This window comes from Rattus norvegicus, chromosome 6 (assembly GCF_021556685.1).
Source record: "Rattus norvegicus strain SHRSP/BbbUtx chromosome 6, alternate assembly SHRSP_T2T, whole genome shotgun sequence".
Lineage (NCBI taxonomy): Eukaryota > Metazoa > Chordata > Mammalia > Rodentia > Muridae > Rattus > Rattus norvegicus.
Window position 1 is genome coordinate 14,496,594 of NC_141539.1, and position 20,723 is coordinate 14,517,316.

The 20,723-nt window shown below is 48.2% G+C and overlaps 1 protein-coding gene across 3 annotated transcripts in view; it reads right to left on the minus strand.

The window, feature by feature from the left end:
• The window catches only part of Prkce (protein kinase C, epsilon), a 489,745-nt gene that overhangs the window by 315,850 nt on the left and 153,172 nt on the right, over window positions 1-20,723 (minus strand).

Consider the following 20,723-nt stretch of genomic DNA (forward strand, 5'->3'; position numbering starts at 1 on the left):
GAGGACAGCTCAGGGCCAAGTACAATTGTTACTTTACCTAAGGGAGAGAAGGACCACTTCTGAAGCATAGAGGAGATTCTCAGCCTTTCAAAGACATCGAGGAAAATGTAATTGGGAACCTTGTCTACCCTCCTTCTAGCCAATGCTTACTGTATCTATTGAACCTTTAGTTGGCTCTCGCTTCTAGTATGCTATGCTCTATATGCAAAGAGGCAGTGAAAAGTTTGAGTTTGGAGACAGATGATTACCAAGGTCACAGAGGAGAGCCTTCCTAATTACTGAAAAGTTTGCCTGTGCATATCTGAGACAAGGTGGGTGAGCCCTGGCCTTAGTAAGATATTTATCCATGGGAAATAGCCAGAAATGAGCGCTTTCTCTCTCTCTCTCTCTCTCTCTCTCTCTCTCTCTCTCTCTCTCTCTCTCTCTCTCTCTCTGTGTGTGTGTGTGTGTGTGTGTGTGTGTGTGTGTGTTTCGTTCTTTAGCACTGGGGAGCCAGACTGAGTTCTTGTAGGACAGTAGCATGTTGGGGCTCCCACTTTAAATAACTCGTCTTTGTGCAGTGTGGTGAGAAGGAGAGTAAGCCTGGGAAGCAAAGAGGCCATGCTGCTTACATGTCCTTACAGCAACATGAGTAGGAGTAAATGGAGCTTCCAGTCTGAAGAAGATGTGGAGGAGCCCTTTCCCGTGCACAGGCCTGGGAACAGCAGGATGGGCACCGGGGCCAGCATTCGCTCGCACATGGAAAGTCACACTGCTGAGCACAACTGGACACACGATATGAAGATCAAGCCAGTGGGTCAAGCTTAAGGGCTCCTGGAGGCCAAAAAGCCAAAAGCTGTTTTGTTTGTTTGCTTTTGTGTCTTTTATTTGAATCAAAATGATTCGGCAACAAAACCTGATCCGAATGACATAAGGCTATTTACTTTTTTTATAAATTTACTTTCAGTTAGTATGTGTGTCTTTGTCTGTGTGTGTGTGAGAGAGAGAACGAGAAAGTGAGAGACAGACACACATACACACACACAGGGAGAGAGAGAGAGAGAGAGAGAGAGAGAGAGAGAGAGAGAGAGAGAGAGAGAGGATGTACACGCTCCCATACTCTACTGTACGTGTTTGAGGGCACTAGAACAACCTGCAGGAATCGGCTCTCTCTTGCCACTGTGAGGGAATGGAACTGAAGTCATCGTTTACCTACAGAGCCCTCTCACCAGCACACGAGGCTTCCTCTTATCTAGACCTACTCCACCGAGCGTAAATAGTTACGCATCTGTTCAGTGAAACCAGTGTTGATTTGCATGGTCATGAATGCATGCCCTAACCTACTGGGCCTTTTAGGGAACATATAAAGCTCATACCAAATCAACCTGAAAGTCTAACTGTTAAAGTCTGGCTTCCATATAGCTCTGGCCCGGCAGGTTGCCTGAAGAGGTGCATCCGAGGCTTGAGCCACGAGGCTGGAATACTGAAGACTGACACTGGGGACCACAGACACACAGACTAGGAAGCAAGAATACAGCTCCCTCCGTCTGCAGGCCTGACCTCCATTGCCCTGGGTGGAGGCACCAACTTCCCTCCTTCCTCCCTAGGGGCCACCACCCATGATGCACACAGTCAGATACACTCTGTCTAAAAGCTTCTTGTTTTTGGCTTCCTCTGCCTTTCAAAGAGATGGGCGTAAAAAATATCTGGCCATCACACACACACACACACACACACACACACACACACACACACACACACACACAAGGTGTCGTTTCGGTCTTAACCCTGACCTCATGCACCACTGACTTTACTCTAGACCCACTTTGCAAGGTGGAGTCCGGGTGATGAGAAAATAAGTGTGGAAGCCAAACTGAGCTTTGAAGCGAGCATGCAGGTATTTCCTGTTAAGGAGTGTTTGTCTGCTGCTGCTCCAAACATTTACATGTCCCATCCCCCTCCACTCAAGCCCCCACCTTCTGCTGGGAGGAAATAGAAGGCTGTTGCCAGGGCTCCACATCCCAGGCCTGTTGGAAGAAGCCCTGAAGTGCAAAACTGGGACATTCCCAAGTGCCCCCTGAGGCAGCAGAGGTGCACGTGTGCGTGTCTTGTGAAACAAGACACTGGGGTGGGCTAAGAGGACTGGGGGCCAATGCCAAAGGCAGGCTGCTGTGATGGAGGACGCATTCCCAGCTCATCCTTGTGGGTAAAAATGTTCCAGTGCCATTAGCATATTTGCTGACTGTGGCAGTGTGGCCGTTAATATTATCAACTTGAGAGAATCTAAAAGCACCTAAGAGACAAAGCTCTGATCATGTCTGTGAGGGTATTTCTAGATTGAGTTGAGGAGGAGAAGGCTCACACTCAGGATAGGCAGCGCAACTCCAGCCTGGGGTTGCAGACGATGGAATGCTGAGAATTAGAATTCACAGTTCTCTATTTGCTGGTCACCTGTGACACAGTGTTACAAACTGCCTCCCACCCCTCCCACCACTGTTGCCTCTCCACCGTCCTCTTAATTTGGGAACCAAATAAACCCCTCTTTACCTTATATTGGTCAAGTATTTTGTCCTAGCCATGAAGGGAGCTAATACCAGTGGCGTGTAAACTTCCACAAGTAAGAAGCAGTTGGTGATGCAGCAGGGAAAGGTGCTTGCTGATGAGCTTGAGGACCTGAGTTCAAGCCCCTGGGCCCACATGCTAGAATGAGAGAATGAATTCCCCACTCATGCACCACGACATACACGCACACCACATAAAATTAGGGCAAACAAGAAATCCACGAAAAGGGGGAGGGCATTATGATCATTAGACACCAGAGGGAAACTGGACATTTTCTGTATCCTTGGAAATTAACTATAAAGAAGATGGGGAGATGGTAGAAAAGGGGTATAGGAGAGAGGGTAAATTATCAATTTAATGATCCCCACTGGGTTGGGTTGTGCTCTAAAGGTTTACCACAGACTTGTTGTTTGTTGTTTGTTTGTTTGTTTAGACTTCAATTGGAGAGTGGAGTCCTTTCCAACAATCCAACACAGTCTACCTCATAGAGAGACAGAGGGACAAACAAACCTCCAGGCTCGGCTGTCAGTTCTGGGCATCCCAGTGTCCTCCGAGGAGACCAGTGACCCCCTTGGCCCTCCCCCTAGCTGTGTTGGTCCTCTCAGGCAGATGCAGTCGGTGGCATTTTAATGTCCTTGCACATTCCGTTGGTAAGTACTTTGGAGAAAGCAATTGTCCTTCACTCCTCCCGATCTGCTGGAAGACACTTCCCCACTACAAGGACTGTTCACCTTACTCAGTCGGGAAGGATTAAGGGAAGCCAGGCTGTTGGCAGAACTGAATCTGAAAGTTATCTCAGACCCCCTTTGGTAGCATCAAGAGCACCTTGCCATGTCCACGCGGCCCAGCGGAGAGAGCCAGGCATGCAGACTCAGCAAGGTGCTAGGTGTGACAGCTTCCAAGGTTCTAAGTAAGCCACCCACCAGGCACAGTGCCAAGGTAAATCCAGTGACACAGTGAGCATGTCCTGCAGGGCAAAGCTCACGCCACTCACTCCAGGAGCTGTGACCTGGGCACGGCAGTTGCTGAGGAAAATCTCCACTGGGGTAGGAAGGGAGGCAACTTCCAAAGCCTCAGGCCTCACTGACAGGCAGCTGTGGAGCTGGGCTGGGCATGCACAGAATGCAGAAGGAAAGAGCTCCATTGCAAGCAAGGGAAAGTTGCCCTCCTAGGAAGACTGAAGGTGTCATTGAAGCCACTACCTGCCACTGTGACCTCCACATGGCCTTTCTGCCCCTTTCCCTGTTTATCACCATCACGTTTTTCTTCAGAGTGCAACGTACATGCCGGTGACTAACTGATCAAATATGAGAAAGGCTTCTGCTTTACTTCCTAGATAGCCAAGTTACCTGACACAGAGAAATCTGCTTGTGTACAAGCTATGCAGGTGTCATGTGCGCATGGATACATATCTGTGTGTCTATCCATGTCAGTATGAAGGTGCCAGCACACACGTGAAGCTAGAGATTGGTGTTGGGTATCTTTATCACTTTCCACCTTATTATTTTTTAAATATTTATTTATTTATAAGTACACTGCAGCTGTCTTCAGACACACCAGAAGAGGGCATCGGATCCCATTACAGATGGTTGTGAGCCACCATGTGGTTGCTGGGATTTGAACTCAGCATCTCTGGAAGAGCAGTCAGTGCTCTTAACCACTGAGCCTTCTCTCCAGTCCCCACCTTATTTTTTTGAGTCGGGGTCTCTCACTGAATCCAACCAAAGCTTGGGTCAGCCAGACCAGATGGCTAGCAAGGGTCACAGGCCTTCTTTTCTCCCCTCCTCTCCATTCAGCATTTTTACATGTGTTGGGAACCCAAATGCAGGTTCTCGTGATGACATGCTGTTTGCCACCTGAGACATCTTCCCCATACTGTCTGTTGAGTTCACTAGCCTATCAGTGAATGGCAGGTTTCCTGGCTTGAAGACATCCAACAATGTGAAGGACTCTTCCGAGGAAGTAAATTCTGTAGCTCGTCCACTCGATGTGAAATGTTTTCTGTCCAATTCCAGGTTGCTTTTATTTCTTCAGAAAGAACAGAGGATTGGAGCAGCTGATGACAAACTTCGTAGGTCCCCATGTATGGTTGGAGGCCATGAGAAGAATGTGTTTGCCAAGGGCAATCTTCTCGAACCTTAAGAATCACAACCCCGGAATCTACCCACACACAGAGAGCCATAGCTGAGCCTGCCTCTTTCTTGCTTTGTGCTGGCTGTCAAAGATTAAGTTCAGAAGAATGTCCGGCTCCCTGGGGACAGGTTTCCACTAATCTTAACCTACTCTAGCTTCAAGCACGGTGCCTACAATCAGGAATGAGGTAACAGGTGTTAGTTGCAAAGAACCGAGTTGCAGAGCTCAAGGAGGTAGTTAGCCGTCTGCAACTGGGTTTTATTTTGGCCGAGACTTATCAATCACAGGTCTTTGAGTGAAAGATAAAGGTAATTATTAATGACAGTTTAAATTTTGCATACGGGAGTTATTATGAAAATAAAGAGTTACGAGACAACCCTCTTAATGAGAGAAGGTTGAGTGGCAACACTTCTAACTAAGGCGGAAAAAAAGTCCCTGGTTATATAACATGTTCAGGAAGTGACAGAGATTCATCTCTCTTGCCCCACAGCATTCCCAAATTCACCCCTACCACCGCCCACGCTGACAGTTCATCCCAGTTAACCAGGTTGCAGATCCCACAGCATAGAGCTTGTTACCGTCCAGAATCATCCCAGGGAGAGCAAATCTAGGCAAAGGGAATAGCGTGGCTGTGTTGTGTTGAAGATCTTGGCCGCTGTGCTCAGTTCCACGACAGCTCTGACCCTGCCGAGACCTTGCACCCCCATCCTTAATGGTTTCAGCTCTCTGCAGGTAGATGGTTGGGGCTACTTCCTCATTTTACCCATGAGCCTACAACATGTCTCTCCAAAGTTAGCTCACATTTCCCTCTCTGGAAACCAGCTTCTCTTAAACTCCCATGGCCTTCCCCAAACAATGAGATCACACTCATCCCTTCTGGAAAGGACAAGAACTGTTAGCGTCCCCAGATCTTTTTTTACATACAAATTTGATATATGCAACAACCACGTCAGAAGAGCAATGGACAAATTCCAGAACATTCTATACCCCATTCTCCATGCCCTCTACTTTGAGTCAACTACAGTATCTCCCACACAGTATCTCTTATACCTACCCAATCGCCAAGGCCTCGAGCCCCTCTTCACAGGCTATCCTGCCCACTTTGACTCTATTTACTCTCAGAGTTCCCAGATGAACCCTTATTCTCTCATTACAGACCCATCCAGGGTACAGAAACATACCCAACCCATGTACAGTGCACCTACCATCACAAGGCCTCTTGCTGCATAACTTCCCTCAAGAAAATCTACCAGGTAACACTCAGTTACCTGACAAGATGGTAGTCCACTTCCTCTGCACTGCACCCTGTGCTTACCAAATGTCCAGTGCTGGGTCAAGCTCACCCATCCATCATACCAGTGTCAGAATCAGCCCTCTACTTGGTTCCAAGCATGTTCCTTCCCGGGACCCATCCTAACAATGCCTGCCTTCCCCGTCATTCTTAACTGTGTCACCTAGGTTGTCGGGGACTTTCAGATCACTTATATTCATGGTCCAAAGGTAGGTTCCACAGACAGCCTTGGAGGAGGGGGACTAACCATCACTATTGCTCTCAAGTCACTCCACAGTCCCTGAGGCCTACAAAGGATCAAAGCTCCCAGCCTTGCAAACATCCCTCGCCCTGGCCAACACCAGGCTACCGTGCTCTACCACCTCCTGGGACGCAGGGAGATCATCGCTGCAACTTCTAGGAGTTCCACACTGAGGAATATAATGTTAGGTCTGATGTAAGTAACGTTTCAAGTGGAGTGCCTCCTTCCCACAATAGTTTCTAACTACGACAAAATGATGTCTTGCCTGTACCCTATGAGAGTATCGTGGATAAAGGGAGGTCGGCAGGGTGAGTTACACAGAATCTCCTTAGATGCCACCTCCACGGCCGCACCCCAGAATCCTACATTCAACTCTTAACATTTAAATATTCCGGCTCTGTATTGGCTTTTATGTGTGCATGTGTATGTATTGTATGCATGTACACATATGCATGTGGTACTATAGGAACCTGTGTATGTAGGTCAAAGACTGACACAGGGTGTCTTTACCACTGTCTATCTTATTTTTAAGGGCCTGGAACCTGGTACTCACTGACTGGCTAGATTGTCTAGCAGTGAGCTTTGGAGATGTGCCAGTCCCATGCTTGCTATGCTATGGCTCCAGGTTCCCTGGGCTTGCTATATTATGGCTCCAGACTCGCATGCGGATGCCGTCAAGAACAGAGCATAGCCTGTACTGGCTGAGCCATCTCCCCAGACCAAACAGATGATCCATCACCAGGCCTGCAAAGTTTTCCAGGGGTGAAAGAGCTTTCACAGACTTGAGCCTGCTGCTATAGAGAAAGACCCAGAAGGCCAAGTCAGCCACTAAGGTCCACAGGACCCAATGCAATCTCTCAGCACTTGTATTTCTTCAGGTGTGACCCCTTCAAGGACAGTAACAAGATCTATAACAATCCTGTATCAAACAGAATGCTCAGGACAATTGGCACCTCAGAAAAATGAACGGACAAACTACCAGTCTGAGGAAGCACAGTGATGTTTGTGTCCTGACAGACTCCGGCTAAAACACCTCTTAAGGGCCTCACTTCCAGCAACAAAACTAGTCTTAGTGCCATCTCTCCTACTGCCAGAGTCACAACACAACATTTAAGGTCCTTCAAAGAGCAGCCTCAGATGAAACCTTCAGCTCTCCCACCCGCTTATGTTCCAGCCAGATTGCCTTCCGGCCACGCCAGGCCTTTCTCACTGAGCCCTTCCTGAACTCAATCTCTCCACTCAAAAAAGTCCACATAAAACGTCCTGGCCCACCTCCCTCGGGAACCTGCTTCCCTTTCAATATTAGGGTCCTTCACAGGCGAGAGCCTCCACTAAAGCCCCCTCCCATTTTTTCTTTTCTGTAGCTGGGTCCGGGAGAGATTCCTCTTCCTTCCAGGAGCCTGTAGAACTCTGCTAGATACTTCAAAGGTTCTCAATGAACTTCTTTTCATTTACTAATGTAATAGCAAGAAAATCCAAAGTTCTGTTATATCAGTTGGGGCAGTTATAAAGATTCACCCTTTCCCTAGACTGACGCCCCTCTTTATTCCCCTGCTGAGCTCATCTCGGCCCGTGGCTGTGCTGCATCCAAGGCTTCCTCTGCACCCCTAAACCAGGCATCACTTCCTCTCACTAGAACCTTACACAGAAACACCCCAACCTTCAGATCCATACAGAAGGCTGTGCAGGACCACGGGCCAACCTCACCCTGATGTGATTGTCTTCTCCTGTTCCTCTCTCCCTGGTGCCTTGTTGTTGTTCTTTATTTAATCCAGAAAGCTATTCTGAAGCTTTATAGGGAGAATGAATTATGACTTGCCACCTTCCGCCCCACATCCCTGTGGCTTTCAAAGCTTTAGTCGGTGGCTCTCGAGGCTCTGAGTCAAACTGTCTTCCAGCCCAGATTTCTATGCATGTCATGCAGAGCCTGCCTCAGTCCTTTAACCTCCCACATTCCGGCTGCGCTGTGTCTGTACTATCTCTTGTCACCTGGATTCTCATCCCAGGCCCAGCTGGCATGGGAGGGGAAGGAGGAGGGAAATGGAAAGGGAGAGGGAGAGGGAGAGGGAGAGGGAGAGGGAGAGGGAGAGGGAGAGGGAGAGGGAGAGGGAGAGGGAGAGGGAGAGGGAGAGGGAGAGGGAGAGGGAGAGGACCATCCCTGAAACCACAGGCTTGGAGGAACACACTGGCCACTCAGCTTTGCGGCTAAAGTCACTGAGGACAACGTGTCCTCTTGGAATCACGCTACAGACCTTGAGTCATGAAAAGTGGTGTCCACTGGAACCCTCCAGGGGATGGGGTGGGGAGGTGGTTCTCTGAACCAGGTGAATTCTCAAGGCAAGGGAAACAGACATACCCATAATATAACAGGGTGGACCAGGGAGCTAGTGGGGCTGTCATCAAGCCCTAGCTGTGTGACCTTAAAGAAGGCAACTGTTCTCTTCATGCTGTTTTCTATACCTGTGTATCTGTAAATACGGACCTCACAGGCATGGTGCCAGGGTTGCGGGCTCTGCTTACGCAGTGTAGAGAGTGAATGTTCGCTCTGGGTATTGTTCAGACTCCTCCCCTTTGCTTTGCTCAGGCAGGAGCTTTGCTGGAAATGCAGGCCTCTTTGAAGTCACTCTGTCTTCAACTTTTCCATTACCAAATGCCTGCTCCAGTATCCCAGCCATCGCACCAACTCAAGTGCCTTAGTTCTTCCTCAGCAGTCGGCCCGGCGTCTCCTAAGCTACTGGAAACCCTTGGTAGCCAAGACAAGAATGTTGACACAGGTTTTTATCATTAGACATGTTTTGGAAACATGTGTGGCGAGCGCTGAGACTGAGCAAAGGAGAAAACAACGAATTAAAGAGATCAAAAACAGGTCTCCACCTCCTCGAGTTAAAATTATAGCGGCCGCTCTCCACTGGGGCCAGCACTTTACGGGGAGGCTTTACTGCTCTGAATCCAAACTGTCACTCCAAATGGGGGCCTGGGAAAGAGATAAGGCAGGTGGGAAGGCCTGAGGATGAAAGAAGGAAGGCTATGGGGTTCAGTCCTCAAGCGACAGAGGAAGCTTCCGGATACTCTTGTTTAACGACGGCAGCTTTGGAGAAACTCGCTCAGTAGCAGCCTGGCCCTTCCTAAGCCAGCATCTGGTATGACTGAGACCAGAAATCATTTACTCTTTCTTTGCGAAGTCTCCCGGTGGGGTGTTAGTATCGTACGTGTTTTCCTTAGGGCTGGAATGAAAGTCAACTTTCAAATCCAGAGGAGACTGGGTGGTGCGTGCGATGAGGACAGTCCGTTCATCCTCCGAAGTCAAAATGAGAGGAATCTCCGAGGGGACAAGACTGATTTTCATTTACAGCTTCAATCACAAATATCTGGGAGCAACTTTTGATGTAACAGAACCAGTCCTGTGAATGCCCCTCCCCCAACCCCCAAAAAAGCAGGATTTAAATTTCTCTGTGATACATAACAAATTTTACCCCCCCCCCCCAGGATGATGGAGGATGCAACTCTTACTACAGGGGAGGAATTACGTCAGAGAAGCCCAAACATGCCACCTCTTTTCTCTTGTAATATTCTAAGGACCAGACCGTTTAAACTGCCCAGAAAGAACTTCCCCGGAGGCTGAGGATGGATGGCGCCCGGCCTCTAACATATCAGTCCCCAAAGACGAGGTAAGAAGCCTGCTTCTCTGCCCGGAGGCAGGTAGAGGGAACACCAGGCCTGCCTTAAAAGGCAGGGTTATATTCCCAGCTTCTCCTTTGTTCACAGAATGACATCAGAAGGGCCATAAAAACTGGGTGAGCCTCCATGTTGGCCTGGTTTGAAAGTTATCTGAGGATTTGAAAGTTGGCAGTCAACAAACCGTAAAGCTCTATTATATACACATAAACCAAAAACTCCACTGAGGTTAGCTACTGCCACTGTCATAACCTGGTCTCTCTCTAATGGGGCTACTGTCATAACCTGGTCTCTCTCTAATGGAGCTATTGTCATAACCTGGTCTCTCTCTAATGGGGCTATTGTCATAACCTGGTCTCTCTCTAATGGGGCTACTGTCATAACCTGGTCTCTCTCTAATGGGGCACACCCCTAACTTACACACACACACACACACACACACACACACACACACACACCACTCTGCATACTTCCTATCATTGAATCCTGTATGCATGTTGCATGTCTGTGTGTGTGTCATGTGTGTACATGCTCACATATGGTATGCATATGTAAGGTAGAAGTTGATGTTTAGCATCCTCCTTAACCAGTTTTTACCTTGTTTTTTTTCCATTTATTTATTCATTCACTTTACATCCTGATTGCTGCTCCTGCCTCATCCTGATTCGCTCATACAGTCCTCCCCTCCCCTCCCCTCCCCTCTTCTCCTCTGCTAGGGTGGAGGCCCCCACTGGGTTTTCCCTAACCCTGGCACATCAAGTCTCTGCAGGGCTGGGCATATCCTCTCCCACTGAGACAAGATGATGCAGCCCAGTTAGAAGAATGGGATCCACAGACATCCCAAGGGCAAGCACCAGTCCTTGACACTATGAATGGTACTCTGCTATGCTTGCACACAGAAGCCTAGCATAACTGTCCTCTCAGAGGCTAAACCCAGCGGTTGACTGAAACAGAGGCAGAGACCCACAGCCAAACACTGGACCCAGTTCAGGGAGTCTAATGGAAGAGATGGGGAAGAACTGAGGGTCCCGAAAGGGACAGGAACTCCACAGAAAGACCAACAGAGTCAACTAACCTGGGCCCTTGAAGCTCTCAAAGACTGACCAACCAACCAACGAGCACACACGGACTGGATCTACCTTACTTTTTGAGTCAGGGGCTCTCGCTGAACCCAGGAGGTCTCCCACTAGCTAGACTGGCTGGTCAGTGACTGTCAGAGATATACCTGTCTCTCCCTCCTCAGTACTAGGAGCTGGGCCTAGCTTTTTACGTGAGTGAGGATATGAACTCAGGTCCTCGGGTTTGCCCAGCAAATACTTGGCTGACAGAGCCACCTCCCATTTGGGTCTTCCATTTTGATTTTTGTGATGTGTAAAATACTCTACCTCTCTTTCTTCCTTCCTTCCTTCCTTCCTTCCTTCCTTCCTTCCTTCCTTCTTCCCTCCCTCCCTCCCTCCCTCACTCCCTCCCTCCCTTCTTTCTTTTTTTAAATTTTGAGACAGACTCTCAGAAAGTTGCCCACCCAGGGTGGCTTTGCACTCATCCTGTGAATTGCACAGACCTTGATCTTGCAGTTCTCTTGCCTTAGCCTCCCAAGTATCCAGGATTGAGTCATTTCTTTACAGAGAAAAATGATCCAGCTCCCTAGGGATTTTCAGAGATACTGTCTTGATAGAAGAACAGAGAGGTGATTTTGAGAACTGTTCCCTCCCATGGAACCCCATAATACCCCAGCATAAGCAGGTATCCTTTTGGACAGTTTCTCTGGACAGGATCAACTCTCTCCTTCATTCATGCCTGGGTCTGGCTCAGCCCCTCTGGATAAGGGAAAGGGGGTTTGAGGGAACTAGTATGCAGAGAAGAGGGACCATTGGGAAGACAGGAAGGGGCCATCTGTCTGAAATTCCAGACAGGTGGCCATGGGGACAAGGAGGAGAAGGGATATTGGGGACCAGCAGAGAAAGTAAGTGTTCCAAAGACAAGGGAAGCGATTACAGTTCAAGAATGTCAGGGATAAAAACGTAAAGAAAGAAAGAATAGATGAAACATGATAAAATGAGGCAGAGCCCGGAGTTACACGGACGGCACAGTACAGCCCCCATCTCCCCACGCGGCACCATATGGCGAGCTAGGGGCACTGGGACGGATCTTACTTCATTGTCAGGCAATTCACATCTACAAGCGCGGCATTGCGATGTGTCCGAGAAGTGGTCAGCAGAAACGGAGACCTGATGACCAGAGCCCACCTTTGGAGAGGGAAGGAAGCAGTGGCAGGGCAAAACTCAACACAACTGGCTCCATCAGCGAGAGCTGCAAGTGGTGGTGCCTGTGTTGATGATGGCGATCCCTCATCAACCCTTGGCTTGTCTTCCAAGGAAGAGATACAGAATTGTATGTGGTCAGAAATGTTCTGTCCATACCAGACCTCTCTTATGCAGGGGTCAGGGGTAGGGGAGTTGGTAGAAACTCTGCCTGAAGACTTCTGAATACACAAGGTAATCGTCACCCATGAAGCCGCAGGGGATAGGGCAGGACCTTCAGTGAGATCTGATGGCTAGGACTCAGGAAAAAACACAAAGTGCTTGGGACTTAAACACAGAGGAGGAGGGAGAGGAGGGGTAGGGGTAGGGGAGGGGGAGAGGAGGGGAGGGGGAGGAAAAAGCAATGACTGACTGCTATAGTTACCGGGATGGCGCAGTTGGTGGTAAAGTGCTTGCCATGATGGCCATACGGACTGAGTTCAGATACGCACCACTACATAAAAAGCCAGGCTCGGCCATGCTCAGAGGGCACTGCTTTCTAGGACCAGCACTTTGCCAAATGTGTTCATTGGTAAACACTGTAAAAAATCATGCTACTGACCCTGAACCACCGAGGAGAAGCCAAAAGGGGTTATCAAATTTCCTACAGAGGCCCCCTTATAAAATTAGTACCTTCTTAAATGGCAATGAATTTCTGGCTACAGAACCAAATAATCCCAGAGGGTAATCCTCCTGTGAGAGGGCGTAGGAGACAGGCTGGGCACAAGAGCCTCAGACTTTGCTCAGAGCCAGAGTAGCTAGAGCCTTGTCACTTCGAGAGCATATGGAGTTTGTAGCCTAAAACCCCCAAAGTAACAGAGTAACGGCCCACCACAAACCTGGGGAGGTATGTCATCCCAAGGTACCTTCTTGGGAGCTCTTCTCTTAAAAGCCCATCAGGATCACAGGAGCCCATAATAAAATATTACAGAGGCTCCCTTTGACCCTCTTCCTGCCAGAAGAGAAAGGGCTTATCGAGGATAGGACATTCCAGAAAATTCTGCTGCTCTGACTATTCCTGCCTCCGAAGCCACCTCCCAGACATCCCTGGGGTCTGAAGGAATCAGTCTGTCTGGCTCACTCCTTCAAGCAACTCTGCCCAGAAGCATCTCCTCATTTCCTCCCAAACCAGTGGTGACGAGCGAAGGTCACAGCCATCCCCACCTCCTCCACAGAGGATCACATGTGTCGTCTGTGAGTTCTACTGCTTTCTCCCCTAAAGATCCCAAATCCCTTACCCTGGAAGAACAGCTCAGCCAACCCTTGGAACAAAGCAGATCTAGCCTGAGTCAGAGCTCTGAGCTCTGGGGTCATGGCAGGACCGGTGCCGGGGTGTGTGTGCTGGGGGAAAGAGGGTCGAGAGATGCTTCTTGCTGGGCACCACAGTCTTGCTGGGGGGAGGGGGGCAGCTGAAGCATGCTTCGTGCGGTGGCTGGAGGTGGTTGTCCTCTAGGACACTCTGACCACCCAGCCACCCAGCCACCCCCTTTTCCTTTCCTCTTTCCCACTTCAGGTCCTTCTCTGATCACCCTGCCCCAGGCTCTGTTCGTGACTCATGTTGAACACACGCAGGCTTTACTTGGGTTTTAATTTATTGTACATGTTCTTGAAGGTTTAGATTTTGCAAACAGCCAATCTCAGCGGTGGTTGCATTCACTCTGCAAACCCACACAGGCATTCTAGAACACGGTGCTGTTGGGTGCTTTTCTGTTCTCTGAGTGGGTCCTGGTAAATGTCCCCTAGGCTATTTATATTATGAAGAGGAGGATTAGGATAGGCCGTGATGAAGTGTCCATTAGACCCATTCCTCCTCCTCCAGCCGTCACATGTGACATTTAGGACTGAAGCCTGAGTCTTGGGGTAGCCTCTCTGACCCTCTCTGGACCTCTATTTTCTCTTATGTGAAGGGGAGAGCAGGCCCTAAGGTTTCTTCCAGCTGTATAGTCTCAGGGGAGCAGAGCGTCAGCTAAAGGCTGGGCACAGGGATAGAAGGGGAAAGCAGAACGAATCTATCTGTGCCAGCACCCCTCAGAAATCTGACCCTTCAATAGCATCTGCGTCTGCTTCTTCCCAGAGAGTTGCAATGGAAGAGCCATCTGCCTGCCTGCAGCCATTAACCCCGGCCTGCCCTTCCCTGCTAATGCATTCACTGAGCTCCCCCCAGCCCCCAGAAAAACACACCCAGGAAGGTCCTGGCAAAAGGAGCCCAGCCCAACCTCTTGGAGAGGCAGCTGAGCCTCAGGGTCCAGTTAGATAAATGCAGAAGGAAGGTGTGTGGCTTCCTGGCTGGTGGTTAGAACAGTGGTGAGGTCATGCAGAATTCTCCGGAGTTCTGAATCCTGGAACTCAATTACAAACGCATAGCAACCCCAGCTCAAGCAGGGGTCACTCCTAGGCTGGTGGCAGAGCCAGGAAACCCTCGAGTAGAACTTCAGCAGCCATTTTCACCCAATTTTGTCGTGTGTGTGTGTGTGTGTGTGTGTGTGTGTGTGTGTGTGGTGTGTGTGTGTGTCTGTGTGTGTGTGGTGTGTGTGTCTGTGTGTCTGTGTGTGTGTGGTGTGTGTGTGTGTGTGTCTGTGTGTCTGTGTGTGTGTGGTGTGTGTGGTGTGTGTGTGTGGTGTGTGTGTGTGGTGTGTGTGTGTGTGTGTGTGTGTGTGTGTGTGTGTGTGTGTGTTTGAAATCAAGCTAAAAAGGTTCCTTAAGGGGCCTATCACACCAGCAAGGCCCCGTAACTCAGTCCACTCAGAGCTGATGGGCTTGCCCAGGGTTCTATTGCTCCACAGAGCGTATGCTTTCACCAGTAAGCCGCAAGTTAGACAGGGACAGAGAAGAATGCCATTAGCGACTCAGCAAGTTCTCCCGGGACACCACCTAGCTGGGTGGCGGTTCCCACACTGTGCACTTTAAAGCTCTGTGGCACATTTAACTCACACAGTCTACCGGTTAGACACTGTTCCTAATACTTCCTGGCCTCTCCTGCGTGCCAGGCGCTAGTCTCCTGGGTGTTTTACAACCACTAATTCATTTTAACCCTCACAACAATGAGGTGGTGCTAACACAGTGTTAGGGGAGAGGACTTAAGGCACATGGTGGGGGGGGGTCACGCCCCAGGCCCCCTGGAGTCATGGCCCCGGGATTTAGCTCTTCACAGTATTTTTTGGCCTCCTGTGTGGTCTACCATACCCAGTGCTCCCTAAATCACGCTCAAAGGTCAACAGCAACAATTCCTTTCAAACCTCCCTTCTGCTAGTCAGAGATAGAGTTTCCCCCCAGGGGGGCCTCGTCTGTCTGAGAGTGAAAACAGTCCTTTGTGTGTGAATAAGGTTTACATCTTTCTGAAGCCCTGACAGATTACCTCTCCCCTTAGATGTTCCCATAGAGCAAGGGACAAGTGCTGCTACCCTCCTTTACAAATGCAGATTCGTGCTGGAAGGACACACTCAGTCACACTGCTGCTCAGGGTGGAGGCTGAGGCCACAGTTCGGTCTGCGCCCCTCTCTCTGGTCCCCTTCCTTCCTATTGCAGTGGGAAATGATTACAAATCATATTAAGATTGTCAGGGGCTGGGGATTTAGCTCAGTGGTAGAGCGCTTACCTAGGAAGCGCAAGGCCCTGGGTTCGGTCCCCAGCTCCGAAAAAAAAAAAAGAACCAAAAAAAAAAAAAAAAAGTAAGATTGTCCCCATGGCTGAGTCACCAGACGAGTTGAATGAATGAATGAATGAATGAGAAGAGGCTGCATTGGGGAGGCATGAGTTTACCTGTAACAATCTCTGTAAAGTGTTAAATTTGTATTTACTGTTCAAAGATATCATTAAGGGGTTCGGAGAAATGGGGGAGTTATAGAGTGCTCCTTGCACAGCCAATGAGGATGTGAGTTCACAGGAAAGTTGTGAGCAAGCGGTGGTGCACACCTGTAGTCTCAACACCAGAGAGGCAGAGCTGGGAGAATGCTTGGGGATTCCTGACCAGCTTCACTCAGGGAGACCTCCTGTCTCAAAATACAGAGTGGAGAGCGATCTAGGGAGACACTCAGCATCAACCTTCGGCCTTTCTATCTGTGCACACATATGTACAAGCGCACACATGCTATGCCCACACACACACAGGTACAAACACATGGATGTCTGTACATGCACACACAAACACACACACACACAAACACACACACACAAACACACACACACACACAGAGCAATAAATATAAAAGGGTATTGTTCAGGGTGGTTTGAAATTCAGGAATCACAGAAGAGTTCAAGGAAATAATTCCCCCCCATAGATTGTTAACCTAAGAATCCACCCTCCTCTTCCCCATAACCTGTTATGTTTTTAACAACTTAGAAGATGTACCTCCTTCTCCAGACTCAGGCCAATTCTGATTTTTCCTTACTCACACGTAGATGGTGACTTTTATTTCATTTTATTTTATCAACAACCAAGAACACATGAGCAGGATCACAATTCAAAGAGAACATAGGAGAGTTGATGTGAGATCCGACAATCTCCTCTCTTCTTGGGCCTCACTTACCCCCTTTCTTTGTTTTGTTAATTTTCAGTGGCAATTTACATATTAATAAGCATATTCACCTCTTTTTCAGGCTTAGTCTGCCATACACACTCCTCTGTGTGTAAGTTTCAGTGATCTGCCTCCTGTCGAGGGCTGCATTCCACTGCACAGGTGTACCACAGGTCATGTGACGCACTCTAGTTATTACTCATTGCGTTCAACCAAGAACATGGCTGCAACAAACACAGATGACCTCTGAGGCAAAGGCTCCTTGATGCACCCACTGTCAATGGTCCCCTTCCCCTAGGTAACAGAGCACATGTAGGTCACATCTCCTAACCTCCCATACAACCTAGGATGGCCACGTGACTAGCTTCTGGCCATAGGACCTAAGAAAATGCATACAGAATGACTTTTAGGGGCTCTCCTTAAGAGCAAGCACCTGTACTCTCTTCCTGTTCTTCAACTGCATCTCGTCTCACACACACACACACACACACACACACACACACACACACACACACACACACACACATGATGAGACTTGGAACTGGACAAACACGTTAACAGAATTCCATCCAAGGCAAACTCTGTTTACCCTACACTTGATTTCTCTGGGTCATTTGTCAACTCCGTGAGGGAAAGAACGCTGTAAACAAAGCCAAGTGCAGACCCCAGAAGCACAAACCACTTCCAGTGGAGAAGAAGCTGGTGGGAACTGATGGGTTTTGCACCTGACCTCAGGCTCCTTCCCACAGTCCTGATGCCCCCTGCATGCAGTCAATTTTCCCTTGAGCCAGGTGTTATCATCCTGCTGGTTTCCCCATTCACAAGCTAAATTAAAATTAACCGTGTGTTTATTATACATGTGTTTGCCAGTCACTATATTACTTGTAAAATACCCTTTAATAGTCATTTTCTCAAAGAGTATCTTCCACAAATGGTGCTGGTCAGACTGGACAGTCGCAGGCAGAAGACTGAGGCTTGGTTACTGTCTCTCACCCTGAATATAACTCCCAATGGACCACTGATCTCAGACCTGATATCCTGACTATTAGAAGATAAAGTAGGGGAAGGAGTGGGCACAGGAAAGGCCATTCTGAATAGGACCCTGTAGCCTTAAGATCAACAATGGAGTCAAAATTTAAAAGCTTCTGTTCACCATCTGAACACCATCATTTGAGTGAAGAGCCAGCCTGCAGAATGGAGAAAAATGAGCTACATATCTAAGAGAGGGCTGGTGTCTAGCATATTCAGAGAATGTTCTAGGCTAACACTAAGAAAACAAACAATCCAAAAATCAGGGCATGAAACATAAACAGAGTTCTCAAAAGATTAAATGCAAATGGCCAAGATTTTTTTAATGTTCACCCCCTTTTGCCGTGGGGAAAATGCAAATTAAAACTACTGTGAGATTCCATCTCACGCCAGTCAGAATGGCTAGGATCATGAAAACAAAGGACAGTTCCTGGCATGGATACGGGAAAGGGGAACACGTAAGTCACTGCTAGTGGGAGTGCCAACTGGTACAGCTACTGTAGAAATCAGTGTGGAGGTTCCTCGAGACGCTAGAAATAGGTTTACCATATGATACAGCCATACCACTCCTGGGCATGGTCCCAAAGGACTCTATATTCTACTACAGAGATCCTTGTTCATCCAGATTCATTCCTGCTCTCGTCACAGGGAAACGACCTGGATGTCCATCCACATATGAACGGGTAATAAAAACATGGCTCTCACACACATAGGACGGAATGCTATTTGGTTGGAAAAAGAAGTTGAACTGAAGAAATTTCCAGGAAAATAGACGGAGTGAAAATAACTCATCTGGGTGAGGTAACCCAGATCCAGGAAGACAAATGTTGCTTGTCTCAGATGGGATGCTAGCTTTGAAGCTTTAAATATGTGTTTTCACATTGAAGTGTCCACAGAAGGCAGGAAACTAGTGAGGGGTTCAAAGGACAGAATACAGACAGTATGAAAGGGGAAAGAGAAATAATGAGGGGAAGGGGAGGGAAGAGTATGAGGAGGCAATGCCAATACTAGAGTCCTTAGAGCATGGCATATAGAAACCTGCTACCACAGAAGCTTTCTAAAGTGTGTGTGTGTGTGTGTGTGTGTGTGTGTGCGTGTGTGCTCGAGTGCCACTGCCAGGTATGGATCACCTCTTCTCAAGTTGTTGGTTGCTGTGATCCCACTGACTCTCCCCTCAAAACATTCTAGGCTATTGTCATTGCTCTTGGATACCCTCAGAGGCCCTAGGGGAGAATAATAAACAACCCCCACTTTATCATCTTTAACCCCATAAATTAGTCCATCTATCTATCAACCATCATCAGAGAAGCTTCTTTTTGAAAAAAAAAAAAGCAATTGATACCCATATTCACAACAGGTCACCTGTACAGAATAAGAGCCCGTGTCGAGGTTTTAAATGAGACGTCCATACCACACGCTCATATCAGGGCTCATTGAAGAAGAAGGCAATGAGAAGACGGTAAGACCCAGAGGGAGGAGGTGTCTACAGTGAAACAGTATCCGTCAGATGGGACATCACAGGCGCACACGTGAACTTCCTGGGGCTGTGACTGCATGAATAAGACTTGTATAAGATCAAGCCAGCCCAAATCCCAGCACTGGTGAAGGAGGAGCTCATGAAACCCCACACCTAATGAGAAGCTATTGCAGTGGATGGCTATTTGGGAAGGGGGAGTCCGTTTTCTTCAGGGACTTATGCCTTGGGAAGCCATTCACACTCCAGTGTCTGGTCCCACATCCATGTACACATGACCGCACTGCATGCTCTCAGAAGGTAGCTTCTAAAAAGGGAGGAGAGAGCATAGAAAGTTAGGAGGGGAAAGTAATGGGGGCTAGAGGAGGAGCAGGAGGAATGGGAGGAGGTGCCTTTGATCCAAACACACATACATGTGTGGGTATGAATTATTTAAAACTAGTAGTAGCTCACATGAGGACGGAGGTTCAAACTAAGCCAAAACCAAACCAAACCAAAGTAAACCAAAGCAAACCAAACCAAAACAAACCAAAACAAAACAAGGCGAAAAGCAATGGAATAAAGAGGCACAGTCACTGTGCTTGCCTCGTGTGTAGGCTTCATGGCACTCTGGTCTTCTCACCAGAGAGAGAGAGAAGACAAAGGCATGTGCCAACAGGTACCCCAAATCAATCAATCTTCTTTTTGGTAATAAGTAAACACTCTCTCATGAAGAGGATGCCCAGGGAACTGGACTTCTGTAACTTTTTATGAAGCTATGCATAACAATAAGTTCATGGGCTACACTGTAGTTTTCATACAGGGATATGATATGAGATGATCGACTCAGGGTAATGAGCATGCCCAGCCCGACAAACACTTGTCATCTGTATTGAGGGAATTCAACTGCCTCTCTCTGCTTCTAAACACCTTGAAAAACGGCAAATTTCCCCCCCCGCAAAATTATTGATTCTTTGTGCGTTTCACATCATGCACCCCAATCTCACTCATCTCCCTGTGCCTTCCTATCTGCCCTCTGCCCTTGGAACCTTCCTTTCAAAATAAAATAAAAATAAGCAAACAAAAAAATAGTAAATAAAATATTTTTTAAAGAATGATCGTTTTCTTACACTGGTGATATGATCCCACAGGTGAAAGAACGTGCTTAGCCGGGTGAGCACAAGAATGTGAGTTTGACCCCTGGGACCTCCAGTGGCAGGAGAGAGCTAGTTCCTGAAAGTTACTCCACACAGGCACACCACACATGCATGCACTCACGCACCCCAATACTAATAATAACAGATGAAACCATTTTTTTTCCTAGGGGGTGGAGAGATGGGTCAGTGGTTAAGGGTGCAGTCTTACTGCTCTTTCAGAGGTCCAGGGGTCAGTTCCCAGCGCCCACATGGTGGATCACAACCCTTTTACCTCCAGCGCCAGGGGAACTGACCTCTTCTGCTTGCCTACATGTGTACACCTGTACAGTCAGGTACGCACATAGACTATAAAATGAAATACACAGTTTTGAAAAATACTAATCTTTTTT